Genomic DNA, 16,783 nt, shown 5'->3' with positions numbered 1-16,783 from the left:
CTTGGGTGACAGCCAAGGGTCCAACCTAGGGTTTGGTTTCTCATTTCTCTTGCTTTTACATTAATGTTAATGAGTTTTCTGCATTTCCCAACTGCGTTTTTGACCCCCATTTCCGTGGAGGGCTAAATTTTGTGTAATCCTTAGTAAGTTCGCATAGATTCTTGAGTTCCTTGAATTTAATGATAATATAATTCCTTTCTTTTCATGAATTACTTCTTCCTTATCTCTTGAATTGAATTAATGGTAAATGAGGGGGGTATTGCTCAATTAACCCTAATTTCATTTTAAAGAGATTCTAAACTAGGGATTGCTTAATCCTAGGTTTAATTCTAAGGTTGCATAATTTTGGGATGAGAGATTAGAGCCTAACAAATTGCGTAATTTCGTTGGGACCATAAGGTTGATTTTCGCTTGTTAAATTAACCTAATTCATGGAAGAGAGGATGAATGTTAAATCTTGAGTGGAATGAGGATAGAATCTTTGCGGATGAACTAAGGATTGCTGGTTTCTATTGTTTGAACTAATTAAACTCGTTTGCGGATAGAATCTAGCGTTGATGTAGTTGATTTTGATAAAGACATTGCTGTAGATGTAGATTTAGAATTAGATTCAGATTTTGATTTGTCTCAATTTTCAAATTTAGATTTAGATGTTTTGCCCAGCTGTACCTGTGATAGTGGCATGTGTTCCATTTGTGCTTAAATTCATACTACCATATCTTCTGTTGTTTTACCTTCCATTGCAGGTGTAGATTCAGATTCTGTGATATCCATGGCTGCTGCAGCCCCACAGCATTCACTGTCCATTATTCAGCAGCCACCTTCATTGGAGTTGAACCCTCTGCCAAAGCATCTTAAATATGCTTATCTGGATGCAGAGTAGAGGTTCCCAGTGATTATATCCAGTAGCCTCCTAGAGGATTAGGAAGAGAAACTGCTGCGAATCCTAAAGGTGCACAGGAAAGCCATCGGCTGGAGCTTGAATGATATTCCAGGAATCAATCCAACTATATGTATGCACAGGATTCACTCAGAGGATGAGTCTAGGCTAGTGAGGCAGCCCCAAAGATGACTCAACCCTACCATTCTAGATGTAGTGAAGAAGGAGGTGACCAAGCTACTGATGGCTGGGATCATCTATCCCATTTCTGACAGTACATGGGTTTCGCCTGTCCAAGTGGTACCTAAGAAGTCTGGGATTACTGTGGTGCGGAACCAAGAGAATGAGATGGTTACCACCAGAGTCGCCAACAAATGGAGAGTGTGTATTGACTATAGGCGACTCAACCAGGCTACTAGAAAGGACCATTTCCCTCTCCCATTCATTGATCAGGTCATTGAGAGGTTGGTAGGTAAATCCCATTATTGTTTTCTGGATGGTTTCTCTGGTTACATGTAGATTCATATTGCTCTTGAGGACCAGTACAGGACTACTTTCACCTATCCTTTTGGCACTTTTGCCAATAAAAGGATGTCATTCGGTCTATGTAATGCACCTGCTACTTTTCAGAGGTGTGTGTTGAGTGTCTTTTCTGATTTAATTCATAATTGCATGGAGGTGTTTATGGATGACTTTACTACTTACAATTCTTCATTTGATTCATGTTTGCATAACTAGGGTGTTAGAAAGATGTGTTGAAACTAACCTTGTGCTTAATTATGAGAAATGTCATTTTATGGTAAAGGAAGGTGTAGTTTTAGGACATCTTATTTCTGAGAGGGGAATACAGGTTGATAAGGCAAAAATTGTTGTTACTTCCTCTCTATCTTACCCTACGTCTGTGTGGGAGGTGCGTTCTTTCCTTGGACATGCAGTTTTTACAGATGATTTTTCAGAGATTTCAGTACCATTGCACTGCCGTTGTTCAGCCTTCTGCAGAAAGACGTACCGTTCTTATTCTCAGATTCTTGTAAGGAGGCGTTTGAGGAGTTGAGGAGGAGACTCACCACAACACCTATCATGCAGCCACCAGATTGGGAGCTCCCCTTTGAGTTGATGTGTAACGCTTCTGACTTTGCACTTGGAGCTGTATTATCTCAGAGAGTCAGTAAATTTCTGCATGTTATTGCCTATGCCTCTAGAACTCTCGATGCAGCCCAGATAAATTATACCACCACTGAGAAGGAGCTGTTGGCTATTTTTTTGCACTAGATAAATTCTGTTCTTATCTGCTTGGCTCCAAAATTACTGTCTTTACAGATCACGATGCACTGAAATTCCTATTGAAGAAGCTGGATACGAAACCTAGATTGATTAGATGGATGCTTCTTCTGCAGGAATTTGATATTGAGATAAAAGACAGGAGTGGTGTGCTGAATCAGGTTGCTGATCACTTGAGCCGTATTGAAGGGACTGTTGACCCTTTACCTATTTGTGATAGTTTTCCTTCTGATTATTTATTTGCTCTAAACTCTATAGATTCTATTCCCTAGTTTGCTGATATTGTGAATTATTTGGTTACTTCTGTTGTACCTCCTGATGCATCTAGATCCCAAGTTGATAAATTGAAAAGTAATGCTAAGTATTATGTCTGGGATGATCCATATCTGTGGAAATTTTGTAATGACCAAGTTATCTGTCGATGTGTTCCTGACCATGAATTTCAGGACATTCTGTATTTTTGTCATGGCACATCTGTAAGAGGTCATTTTGGACCGCAGAGGACAGCCAGGAGAGTTTTGGACAGCGGATTCTGTTGGCCCACCATTTTCAGAGATGCAGCCAGATTTTTTGAGAGCTGTGAGATATGCCAAAAGTCGGGAGGGACTATTACTAGGAGACATGAGATGCAGCCTCCTTGTTTTTAACTTGACCTTATTCCTTCACATAGTAAACTTCATTAGCTTTTCACAGCCACTTTCAGAGTAAGATTTAGAGCAATGATATAGCTTTGTCGAACACTTATCAAATGCATAAGGTTTTCGCAATTATTTGTAGAATAATGTCAACCAAGGTCAAATTCTCGAGGACACGTTTGTATCTAGTTCTTCTTTGCCGAATTGTTAAAATGAAACAAAAGATTGGGGAATTTTGAAAGTTTAAGAATAATCTCATCAAATGCATAAAATTATGGAATAAAAGAGAAATCAAATGAGAATTAATTGATCCACAAGTCATAGGTTCATGCAAACAACATCCTTCATTGTTTCCCTAGTTTGAACATCTAATCCATTAACTAATTCAATCGAATTTGCTAACAAACTAGATTACGAATTTGACTAATAGATCTATCAATCTAATTCAATTTCATGAATCAAACTACAAACGCAATTCAATTCAATTCCTATCCCCAAACGTTATCAATATCTTGAAAAACGAAAGAGAAGAGGAGAAAAGAGAATTCAAACTTGGAGCCACTCTGAATCTTCCTTGCAATTTCCTATTCCTTGTGTATCAATCCAAGAAGCCTAGCCTTCCATTGAATCCAATGCTCAGCCAAGTCAAGAAGAGAGAAGAAGAGAGAAGAAAACGAAAAGTCACACCAAGAGAAGAGAGAGAATTCGAGAGAGAATTTTAGGAGCCAAAACTGAATTTTAAAAGTGTGTCAAAACAAAAACCAAAAAAAAACATTTGCAAAGTGGAGCCTCTAACATATTAATAGGCACCACTTATGATCAGATCCAACACTAAAAGGAAGGGCCCATAAGTGTGATTAAACAGCCCAAATTACAAGCTAATGAAATGTTAATACAAATGAAATGAAATTACAAGAACAAAATTCGAATACAAAATTTCTGTACAATTTCCCTAACTTTAAAAATTCATAGAAAATAGAAAACAGCTCCAATTTGGACGATCTGCACATGAATTTTATAGCCCAGAAAATGAGGAATCCAATGCAACTAGAATCAGACCGAACGGACATCTGTGGAAAAAGTTACGATCAAAACAGTGAGTGCAGGTCTGAAAACAGAATTTAGACATTAATTGAAATTGAGTTCCTATCATCCAATTAACTAGGAAATGCCATAATTTGTGAAATAAGGGAACATGAAAGGTAATTTACACACTCTAAAGGATTGAAAATGTGCACAAATAATGCATGCTATCAAATTCCCCCACACTTAAGACTTTGTACTCCGGGCAAAGTATGGCACTCAAAATATCAATCGGTGGACAAAACTCAACCAAGCTCAATATTCCGTGGCGATAATGAAAAATCAATCCACACACTCCAACTCAACAAGGTAAAACTCATCAAATCAATGCAAGAGAAATATATGTGGTAAAATCCTCTCAAGACATACTCTCAATCTCTCAAGTGTTTAAGGTAAAATGTATCACTCAAGTGCACAATCAATGAAGCATGATCAACCTTAGGCTTGCTTATTGCCTAATTCTCCACTAGAATACACATATACACACAAAAATCAAGAGGTCTTGCATAAGGTGTATTGGGGCTAGGATGAAGGTAGGAAAACCACAAGGGTGAGCAAGCTAAAACCAAAGAGGAAATAAGAACAATGGGGAATGAATGCAAAGAAAGTAAATGTGAAAGAAAGTCCCCTAAGTGAACACATAATGCAATGCAATACAATGAACCAATCCTCAAATGGATATCATTAGCCTTCACTTTCCTCTATTTATTGCTTACTTTTTAGTTCCTTTTTCTCACTTTTTTGTCTTTTTTTTTTAATTTTTATTTGCTCCCCTTTTTGGTAATTTGGGGCTAAATTTCTTTTTATTTTCCAAATCTGTTTTTTTTTTCTTTTTAACAAAACAGCTCCACTAAAACCTCCAAGCTACAAGATAAACAACACAAACAACCAACCAACCAACCAAAATTGCATTTTCTAAGAGAATTCCCCCACACTTATTTCTATGATCATTCCCAAAACAATTCCAAAGTTCTTAAATCCCTAAGGTTGGGTCATCACATGGTTTTACACTTTGGTTTGTAATGAGTTAAGATCACAAAAAAATGGAAATATTAGGCTCAAGGGGGCTCAACAATGGACATAGTGCAAGGTTGGCTTCTTTTTTAGTAGCTCTCAAGAAAGAAACAATGCTTCTATCATTTAAATGCATGCATATGGAAATGTAATTTCAAAAAGGCTCAAAGCAAGTTCTAGAGTCACACAACAATGAGTGCAATCACACAATGAAAGAAAGCAAAATGACATGATGTTGTCATTTATCTCAATGGCCCAAAACCTCACAAGGTAAATATTCTACCACACATAATCCAACATACAAGATTCTCAAAGTCTACCTATCAAACTAAAGCATGATTTAATCAATCCATCAAAGCCATGAAAAATCACCTAATTGAGTTATGTACAACAATTACAACAAACAAACAAATGAAAATATGAAACACAAATGAAATAAAAAAAAATCAAATATGTACAGAATGAGTGACATGATACACCCCCCCACACTTAAAATCCACATTGTCCTCAATGTATACACAATAAGCAAAAAGACAATCCAAACAATCCAAAAGTGAGGGAGTGGAAAGAAAAACTCCCTTATCAATCAAGGGTAAATGGCCAATCCAAATGTAGACTCCTCCTCCTCTTGTGCATGCTCTTTCAAGTCCTCATGAAAAACTTTAAGTCTATGCCCATTAACTTTGAAGCTCCTTTGGGATCCCATGTCTTAAAGCTCAACTACACCATAAGGAAAAACATTAATAACAACATAAGGTCCATCCCATGTAGATCTCAACTTACCGGGCATCAACTTAAGTCTAGAATTATATAAAAGAACTTTATCACCAATATGAAACTCTTTCCTGCCTATCCTCTTATCATGGAATGCTTTGGTTCTCTCTTTGTAGATGTTGGAATTCTCATATGCCTCCCTACGAATCTCCTCCAACTCTTGCAATTGAAGCTTCCTATGAGAACCCGCTGCATCCATATCCAAGTTACATTGCTTGATTGCCCAATATGCCTTATGCTCCACTTCTACCGGTAGGTGACATGCCTTTCCAAAAACAACCCTATAAGGAGACATCCCTATAGGTGTTTTGTAGGCTGTCCTATAAGCCCAAAGAGCATCCTCCAAGCGCAAACTCCAATCCTTCCTATTAGGTTGGACAGTCTTCTCCAAAATTTGCTTGATTTCCCGATTGGAGATTTCTGCTTGTCCGTTAGTTTGGGGGTGGTATGGTGTGGAAACTCTATGCATAACCCCAAACTTCCGAAGCAAGGCATCCATGGTACGATTGCAAAAGTGTGATCCTTGGTCACTAATCAAAGCTCTAGGAAATCTAAACCTGCAGAAAATATGTGATCTAACAAAATCCACAACAACACGAGCATCATCAGTACGAGTGGGCTTTGCCTCCACTCACTTGGAGACATAGTCCACTGCTAACAAAATATACACAAAGCCAAATGAAATAGGAAAGGGACCCATAAAATCAATACCCCATACATCAAACACCTCACAGAAAAGAAGTGGCAATTGAGGCATCTCATTCCTATGTGAAATATTCCCCGTCCTTTGACACTGCTCGCAAGTCTTACAAAAAGTGTGTGCATCTCGGAATATAGTGGGCCAAAACAATTCAGAATCTAAGATTTTCTAAGCTGTACGTTGAGGTCCAAAGTGTCCACCACAAGCAAGGGTATGGCAAAATTGAAGCACGGATTGGAACTCAATTTCAGGCACACATCTTCTTAGGATCTTGTCACTACATATCTTCCATAGGTATGGATCTTCCCAAATGTAATATTTGGAATCACTCTTCAACTTGGCAACTTGAGCTCTAGAAAAGTAGGAAGGAATCTCCTTGGAAACAAGATAATTCACCAAATCTGCATACCAAGGATCATGCCCTCTAATGTGCAAAAGTTGCTCATCCGGAAAGGTATCACGAATGGGAAGATCCTCAAGTGGCTGCTGAATTCTACTCAAGTGATCCGCCACTAAGTTCTCAGCCCCGCTCCTATCTCTAATCTCAATATCAAATTCCTGCAAAAGAAGCATCTAACGAATCAATCTAGGTTTAGAATCAGACTTCTTAAGCAAGTATCTCAAAGCTGCATGATCAGAGAATACAATCACTTTAGAGCCTAGCAAATATGAACGAAATTTATCTAAAGCAAAAACAATGGCTAAAAGCTCTTTCTCCGTGGTAGTGTAATTCGCTTGTGCTCTGTCCAAGGTACGAGAAGCATAAGCTATGACATGAGGTTGCTTCTTCACTCTTTGGCCAAGCACAGCACCTACTGCAAAATTTGAGGCATCACACATGAGTTTAAATGGAATTTCCCATCTAGGTGGCTGAATAATAGGTGTGGAAGTGAGGCTTCTCTTCAACTCATCAAAGGCATCCCCTACAAGCCTGTTCAAAGACAAAGTCAGAATCCTTTTGCAAAAGAATGGATAATGGAGATGCAATCTTGCTAAAATCTATAATAAAGCGCCTATAAAAACCTGCATGACCTAGAAAAGAGCGTAATTCCCACACACATGTGGGGTAAGGTAAAGAAACAATCACATCAATCTTAGCTCTATCTATCTCAATGCCCCTATGTGAAATCACATGCCCCAATACAGTCCCCTCATTCACCATAAAATGACACTTTTCATAATTCAAAACCAAGTTGGACTTAATGCACCTATCTAAAACTCTAGACAAGCTATCTAAGCAAGAATCATATGAAGACCCAAAAACAATAAAATCATCCATAAAAACCTCAAGGGAATCCTCTAAGAAATCTACAAAAATGCTCATCATACATCATTGAAAAGTACCGGGTGCATTACAAAATCCAAAAGGCACACGTCTATATGCAAAGGTGCCAAAAGGACATGTGAAAGTGGTCTTATGTTGATCTTCTGGGGCTATGTGAATCTGAAAATAACCAGAAAATCCATCTAGAAAACAGTAATGAGACTTCCCTGCTATCCGCTCCAAGACTTGATCAATAAAAGGCAAGGGGAAGTGGTCTTTGCGGGTGGCCACATTTAGCTTCCTATAATCAATGCAAACATGCCACCCATTCTGAATTCTAGTGGGAATCAATTCATCTTGCTGGTTCTTCACAATGGTTATGCCGGTCTTCTTGGGTACTACATGTATAGGGCTCACCCATTCACTATCCGAAATGGGGTAAATAATGCCGGCAGCCAGTAATTTGCTTACTTCTTTCTTCACCACCTCTAGAAGAGTGGGATTCAATCTCCTTTGGGGCTGTCTCACAGGCTTTGCATCATCATCTAGCAAGATCCTATGCATGCAAGTAGATGGACTAATTCCTTGAATGTTCGTTAGAGTCCATCCTATTGCTTGTTTGTGGGCTGCCAAAATCTGCAACAACTTCTCTTCTTGTGCAGCATCCAAATCTGAAAAAACAATCACAGGTAATTTATCATTAGCCTCTAAAAATGCATACTTCAAATGTTTGGGCAAAGGTTTCAATTCAAGTGTAGGTGGTTGCACAATAGAAGGAAGTGTTCTAGTGGAAACATCCAAATCTGCAGCAGCACATGTGGAAGCAGTGTTAGGTGTATGTGTACTTGCTGTAATCAAGCCAAAGCTTCCTAAATCTGCTCCTGCTGCATCATCCAATGAAACATCATTATCACCTAACAAGAATTCATCAATTTTAGCACATACTTTACATAATTCTACAGAGGTACATGTACAAGAATAATCATCAATCAATGCATCAAAATATTCATCAACTAATAAATCAATGATGTCTACATGGTATACACTATGCAACTCTGTAGGATGTTTCATGGACTCAAAAATATTAAAATGCATAACATCATCACCAAACTCCATGGACAGAATTCCTGAATGCACATCAATCTTTGTCCTTGTTGTTTTAAGGAATGGTCTACCAAGGATCAATGTGGGAATGCTAGACTCTTCTGCCATATCCAGAATATAAAAATCTGCAGGAAATATCAACTTATCCACTCTTACAAGGACATCATCCACTACTCCAGCAGGGTGTGTGGTACTCCTATTTGCCAATTGAATGACTACACCAGTTTGCTTCAATGGACCAAGGTTCAAGGACTTATATATTGATGTAGGCATCACATTGATGGAGGCACCAAGATCAAGTAAAGCATTGCTGAAGGTGGAATTCCCTATGGTACACGGGACTGTAAAAATGCCCGGATCCTTGCATTTTTGTGGAAGGTTTGGTTGAATGAGGGCTGACACATTTTTGCCCATGCTAATCCTCTCATCTCCCTTGAGTCGCCTCTTATTGGTGCACAACTCCTTGAGGAATTTTGCATATTTCGGAATCTGTTTTATGGCATCTAGAAGTGGAATGTTCACTTCTACTTTTCTGAAGGTGTCAAAAAGCTCCTTATCAAGATCTGTTATTAGCTTGGGCTTAGCCACTCTACTGGGAAAAGGGAGAGGTGGCTTATACACAACTTCAGAATCACTTTGAGAAGGTGGAGCCGCAGCTTGTTTTCCTTTGTCTTCTTGCTGCATCTCAGTCTCAACATCACATGGCATCTCCTTATTTTTTTGGCCATCCAACAGCTCCTTCCCACTCCTCAACACAATAGCACTCATATTTCTAGGATTAATCTCTGGTTGAGAAAGGAGTTGTCCAGAACCTTGGGACTTAAACTTATTTACAGTGGTAGCTAGTTGACCAATCTTAGTCTGCAAGTCTTGAATGGAAGCATTCACATTTTGCTGGAACTGCAGGTTGCTCTTTGCCATTTGCTTCACCAGGTCCTCCAATGAAGGTTCAGAATTTTGCTGTTGTTGTCTCATAGGAGGTGGTCTATAAGCTCCACTTGCTTGTCCAGTGCCCTGTTGCTGTTCAGAAACACCATATCTCAAGTTAGGATGATTATTAAATGCAGGGTTATGAGATTGATACTGAAACCTGTAGGGGTGCTGCTGCCTCATTTGTGGTTGTTGGAAGTTGGAAGCTCTATATTGATCTTGTCTTCCACTAAAAACTCCTTGGACAGAGGCTTGTTGATTTCCCTCTTGAAGCAAAGGACAACAATCCGAAGCATGCTCAATGGAAGAACATATTTGACATTCTCTCGGCCTTTGTGGTGCAGCTTGTTGGGCAATAGCTAGCTGCCTCACAAATGTGGTAAGCTCTTCGATTCTGCTCTCAAGTCTATTCTCTGCTGGCATATGGTTGGTTTGATGGACATTGTGAACCTTTCTCATAGGTGTCATGGCTTTTGTGCTAAATTGTTGAGAGTTCTTTGCCATGTTATCAATCAAAGCCCTTGCTGCACTAGGTGCCTTATCCATCAAGGCTCCACCACTGGCTGCATCAAGCATACTCCTCTCCATTGGAGCAAGGCCTTCATAAAAGTATTGAATGAGTAACTAGTCACTAATCTGATGGTGTGGACAGGTGGCGCACAACTTCTTAAACCTCTCCCAGTACTCATACAAACTCTCTTGGGAGATCTGTCTGATGCCACTTATCTCCTTTCTTATAGTTACAGCTCTGGATGCAGGGAAGAACTTCTCCAGAAACATCCTCTTCATGTCCATCCAGCATGTGACAGACCCTAGCTGCAAGTAATACAACCAATCCTTGGCTGCTCCATCCAGTGAGAAAAGAAAAGCCTTCAGCTTGATATGATCTTCAGGAACTCTCTGCGGCCTCATGGTCAAGCACACTATATGAAACTCCTTAAGGTGTTTGTGAGGATCTTCACCTGCACTACCATTAAACTTAGGCAAAAGGTGGATTAGTCCAGACTTAAGCTCAAAAGGAACATCTATATCAGGATATTGAATGCCTAATGGTTGGTAGGTAACATCAGGTGCAGCTAACTCCTTAAGTGTTCTCTCGTGATTATTATGTGCCATGGTATTAGAATGAATGGACAATGTATCAGAAATAGAAGTGCCAAATTCAGAATCACTAAAATAAGAATCACTGCTCAAATCAAGTGTACAATGCTCTCTACTATGACTCCTATCACTACTACTATGAAGCACACTATTTTGACCTCTCTGGAGTCTATGATATCTCCTATCTATCTCAGGATCAATGTCAAACAAATGCTCAGACCTGGACCTAGTCATACAAAATCACAAACATCAAAAACAGCAAGCACAACAATGCATGAATAATGTCACTTTACAAAGCAAGTACCAAGAAGAGGTGGGAAAATTGAAATATAACTTGATGATAAATCTATTTTTGATGTAATATGACACCACAAAAAATTTCAGATTTTTTTGAGCACGGCAACTAGGTCAACTGGATGCCTAAAATTAAGAAAAATAGGTCAATAAACACTAAAAAATAAAAAACTTTTAGAAAACGGGCGATTTTTGAAAATCGGGGGAACCTCAACCGACAAAGCGGGTTGCAGTGAATGGGAAATTTTGTTCTACCCCAAAGTCCTGTGTGGTGGAAAAAATTCTGACACTCCTAGCAAAAGTTATGACACTTTTAAGTTGCACAAAATTTTTCTTCACCACCAAGATGTGTCTCCTTGTGTAGAAAAGCTTTTTCAAATCTACCAACTCTAAACACTAATATACACTAAATGTAATGTGGATACAAAAATTCAGCTCAAAATTCGACCATTTACTATTTTTTTGGAATTTTTCAAAATTAGTGAATAGTGGATGAATAGTAAATGAATAGTGCAATTCAGCAATTCAGCAAGGCAAACACGATTTCTACTACTCCTTTGTTTTTGGTTTCTACTAGTCCTCTGTTTTCGCAGGCAGCACACAGTACTGAACCAAAATGCAACTAATCACTCACTCAAATAAATGCAAATCGAATTGAACTCAATGGAATAATGGAACATGCAATCAAACACAACACAATTGAACAACAAAACAGCAACGATTCCTATTATTCCTCTGTTTTTTTCTGATTTCTGTTTTCAGCATGCATACAATACAACATACACAAAATGCTATTGGATTTAATCACACACTCAAAAACACGAATTAACCAAATCAAATGCAAATCAATGCATTACAAGTACAGAATATAATTCTCACAGAATGAAGAACACTTGAACACAGAAACTATCAAAATCGATACAACACACAGAACGGAAATGCTACACAACTAACAACTTGAAAATGAATCAAAAGCTACGTGTCCCCGGCAACGGCGCCAAATTTGATATAGCTTTGTCAAACACTTAACAAATGCACAAGGTTTTCGCAATTATTTGTAGAATAATGTCAACCAAGGTCAAATTCTCGAGGACACGTTTGTATCTAATTCTTCTTTGCCGAATTGTTAAAATGAAACAAAAGATTGTGGAATTTTGAAAGTTTAAGAATAATCTCATCAAACGCATAAAATTCTGGAATAAAAGAGAAATCAAATGAGAATTAATTGATCCACAAGTCATAGGTTCATGCAAACAACATCCTTCATTGTTTCCCTAGTTTGAATATCTAATCCATTAACTAATTCAATCGAATTTGCTAACAAACTAGATTACAAATTTGACTAATAGATCTATCAATCTAATTCAATTTCATGAATCAAACTACAATCGCAATTCAATTCAATTCTTATCCCCAAACGTTATCAATATCTTGAAAAACAAAAGAGAAGAGGAGAAAAGAGAATTCAAACTTGGAGCCACTCTGAATCTTCCTTGCAATTCCCTATTCCTTGTGTATCAATCCAAGAAGCCTAGCCTTCCATTGAATCCAATGCTCAGCCAAGTCAAGAAGAGAGAAGAAGAGCGAAGAAAACGAAAAGTCACACCAAGAGAAGAGAGAGAATTCGAGAGAGAATTCGAGAGAGAATTTTAGGAGTCAAAACCGAATTTTAAAAGTGTGTCAAAACAAAAACCAAAAAAAAACATTTGCAAAGTGGAGCCTCTAACATATTAATAGGCACCACTTATGATCAAATCCAACACTAAAAGGAAGGGCCCACAAGTGTGATTAAACAGCCTAAATTACAAGCTAATGAAATGTTAATACAAATGAAATGAAATTACAAGAACAAAATTCGAATACAAAATTCCTGCACAATTTTCCTAGCTTTAAAAATTCATATAAAATAGAAAACAGCTCCAATTTGGACGATCTGCACATGAATTTTATAGCCCAGAAAATGAGGAATCCAATGCAACTGGAATCAGACCGAACGAGCATCTATGGAAAAATTTACGATTAAAACAGTGAGTGCAGGTCTGAAAACAGAATTTTGACATTAATTGAAATTGAGTTCCTATCATCCAATTAACTAGGAAATGCCATAATTTGTGAAATAAGGGAACATGAAAGGTAATTTACACACTCTAAAGGATTGAAAATGTGCACAAATAATGCATGCTATCAAGCAAAGATCGAGGAGAAAAACTATTTTTACCATGCTATATCCGATTCTAAAAAAATTATGAATACATTGAAAATAATGCATTTTTAAATCCCTATTTATCCAACTTTATGAACATTTTGGTGATGCAAAGGAGAAGATAAAAACTTGTAATGAAATTAATATTTTAACAATAAATATCTATTTAAAAGTTAGAGGAACAAAATGAAAAAAAGTAGAAAATGGAATTAAAACATTTTAAAATTAGATGACGAAAATACTAATTTTTTTATTTTTTTTCTAAATCTCTCATTCTTACACATTTTCTTTTGCAGTATCTAAAAATAAATTTTGATATTAAAAAAATTATTTTATTTCAAAATTGGCATTAGACTAAAAATAAATATCAATTGGCACAATAGTTTTGAATCTATTGTTTGTTAATTATTTTGATTTTATGTTAATGAACTTAGATTATATACCAAAATATTGTATATTTATTTAGAATTTATTTGTTTAATTTAATTCTTAACGAGTTAGTTAACAAAAAATAGTTTGGACAAAATTACGTGCTCACTAACAATTTTTCTGAAAATTTGAAGAGGAATTGTCTTTAGCTGTAGTAAAATGGCGCAGATGTGGGTTCGATTGTTAAGAGAAGTAGCAGGGGAAAGTCGTGTTCAAAATCAATAAGGAATCATGATATAGCAGTTCTAGGAATCTAGAAAAATGAAGAACTTGGATAACAGGGATTCCAGGAATTGGAATGGAAGCTGAACACTTTATTGATTTGGTTTGAATTACAAGAAAATAATAGTGCAGAAAGTTTTTTGTTATTGAATGTTTTCAAATTTTGTTGTGAACATCTATATATAGCTTATCCACACAACAAAATTTACAAAAATAACCCCTACTTATAATTGCCTATAACAAATCCTCTCTCTTAACAACATTCTTGTCCTCAAGAATTGAATTGAGGAAACTTTTGTTTCAAATCAAAGTAGAATTCCCAAGTAGCTTCCCCGGTTAACTGATGTTTCCACATCACAAGTACTTTGGTTACTGCCCGATTCTCTCTTTTCACTGTCATCCTATCCAAAATAGCTTTATGTTCTCTTGCAGTATCTTCCAACACTGATGTAGATGGTAGTGTAGCAGAAACAGAGTCATTATCGACATGTTGTCTCAGTTGAGAAACATGAAAACATTATGAATTTAAGACTGAGTTGGCAATTCTAACTTATATGCAACTGGTCCTACACAATCCATAATGAGAAAAGGTCCAAAAAACTTAGGAGCTGGCTTAGTGATAAACGATGCTTTCTCATGTTGTGTTTAAAAGATTTGTCGCAAATCCTCATCAAAATTTAAACAAATTAATGTAGTACTAGGGTTACCCTAGATTGTCTCCCGTGAACATTGGCTATTAATCTTCATTAAACATGTTGAAGGCATTAATTGAACAAACAATTAAAATGGAGGGTTTCGTGGTTTCAAATCAACATAAAGAGCAACGACCAAACAAGTTTAATTAATTCAAACAATAGAAAATAGCAATCCTTAGTTCATCCACAAAGATTCTATCCTCATTCCACTCAAGATTTAACATTCATCCTCTCTCCCATGAATTAGGTTAATTTAACAAGCGAAAATCAACCTTATTGTCCTAACGAAATTACGCAATTTGCTAGGCTCTAATCTCTCATCCCAAAGTTACGCAACCTTAGAATTAAACCTAGGATTAAGCAATCCCTAGTTTAGAATCTCCTTAAAACAAATTAGGGTTAATTAAGCAATATCCCCCTCATTCACCATTAATTCAATTCAAGAGACAAGGAAGAAGTAATTCGTGAGAAGAAAGAAATTATATTATCATTAAAAACAAGGAACTCAAGAATCCGTGTGAACTTACTAAGGATTACACAAAATTTAGCCCTCCATTGAAATGGGGGTCAAAAACCCAGTTGGGAAATGCATAAAACTCATTAACATAAATGTAAAAGCAAGAGAAAATGAGAAACCAAACCCTAGGTTGGACCCTTAGCTGTCACCCAAGGTTGCCCTCAGCTCTGGAAAATGTCCTAAATCTAGTAAAGAAGATAAAAGGTTCAAAAAGTGTAAGAACTTTCTACCCTAATTTGGTAAAAATCTATTTATACTAAAGCTGGCGCCCTCCAAAGTAATTACTTTCATTCTTTCATAGTAAACACGCACAACATCAGTTAGGTTTTGCCTTTCTGGAGTGATTACTGTGAAAGTTCATAGTAACCATGCGCAGCACTGGGACATTTTGGACTCTCTGGAGTTGTCACTATGAACTTTGATAGTAACTACACGCAGCACCTTTAATTCTGCATGCTCTGGAGTGATTACTATGAACTTTCATAGTAGCTACGTGCAGGTTTAGTGGATTTTGGGCTGTTGTAGTTGTCACTTTAAGCTTTGAAAGTGATCACTTTGGTCCCTTTGCTGGAAGTGGCTTGCTGTAGTTGTCACTATCAATCTTGAAAGTAGTTACTTTCACCTCAAATTCCTCAAAATCTAATAATTCTTCAAAATAAGCTTGGGGATTCCTGCCACATTATTCAAATGATCAAAACATGTAAAATAAACTATATAAATTAATGTAAATTAACTAAAAACTAAGAAACCTATATTATTTAGCCTAATTGGAATATTCATCTTATTTACACTATCTAAGTCTATTCTTTTCTATAAAAAGTAATAAATGATGTATAAAAATTTAGTAAAATGTGGATTCATCACTTAGCACTACTCCTAAACGCCACTGAATCTTGTCAATAAGACTGTTACTTCACATAAACCTTATCCCCACCCTGAAATTTCCTGTCTGTCCTATGCTTGTCAGCAAGCTGCTTCATCCTCTCCTAAGCTTGTTTCATGTGGAACTTCAATAATCTGATCATCTCATCCCTTTTTTGAAGACTTCTATCCACCAACTCAATGTTAGACTCTTCTGGTAGATATGGAAGATATGCAAGAGGGGGCTAGCCAAATACAATTTCATAGGGAGTGGCCTAAATACTACTATGAAAGCTAGTGTTATACCACCACTCAGCAAGTGGCAACCACTTAGACCACTCTTTTGATCTGTCAGAACACATACATCTCAGATACGTTTCTACACATATATTCACTACCTTAGTTTGATCATCGGTTTGAGGATGGTAAGCTGAGGATAACTAAACCTTTACACCTTGGTAAGCCATAAGATCTTGCCAAAACTTACTAACAAAAATAGGATCCTTGACAGAAGTGATTGTGTCTGGGAAGCCATGCAATTTAAAAACATTATCCAAAAATTATTGGGCCATATCCAACGCAGTAAATGGATGAGAAAGAGCCATGAAATAGGCTGCTTTGATCAATCTGTCAACTACAACAAAAATGACCTGTTTTGCCATAAGTGTTAGGCAATCCTTCAATGAAATCCATGGTGATATGTTGTCAAACACAATCTAGAATTAGAAGAGGTTGCAACAATCCAGGATAGGCAGAATTATCTAGTTTACAAGTTTGTCATACTCTGCATCCTTGG

At 37.1% G+C, this 16,783-nt stretch overlaps 1 pseudogene; it reads left to right on the top strand.

The window, feature by feature from the left end:
- Positions 1 to 16,783, top strand: part of LOC113862346 — a 93,906-nt pseudogene that overhangs the window by 47,332 nt on the left and 29,791 nt on the right.

This window comes from Abrus precatorius, unplaced genomic scaffold (genome assembly GCF_003935025.1).
Source record: "Abrus precatorius isolate BTA unplaced genomic scaffold, Abrus_2018 Scaffold3, whole genome shotgun sequence".
NCBI lineage: Eukaryota > Viridiplantae > Streptophyta > Magnoliopsida > Fabales > Fabaceae > Abrus > Abrus precatorius.
The sequence above is the reverse complement of the archived record's forward strand: the minus strand, read 5'-3'. Positions and strand labels throughout refer to the sequence as shown.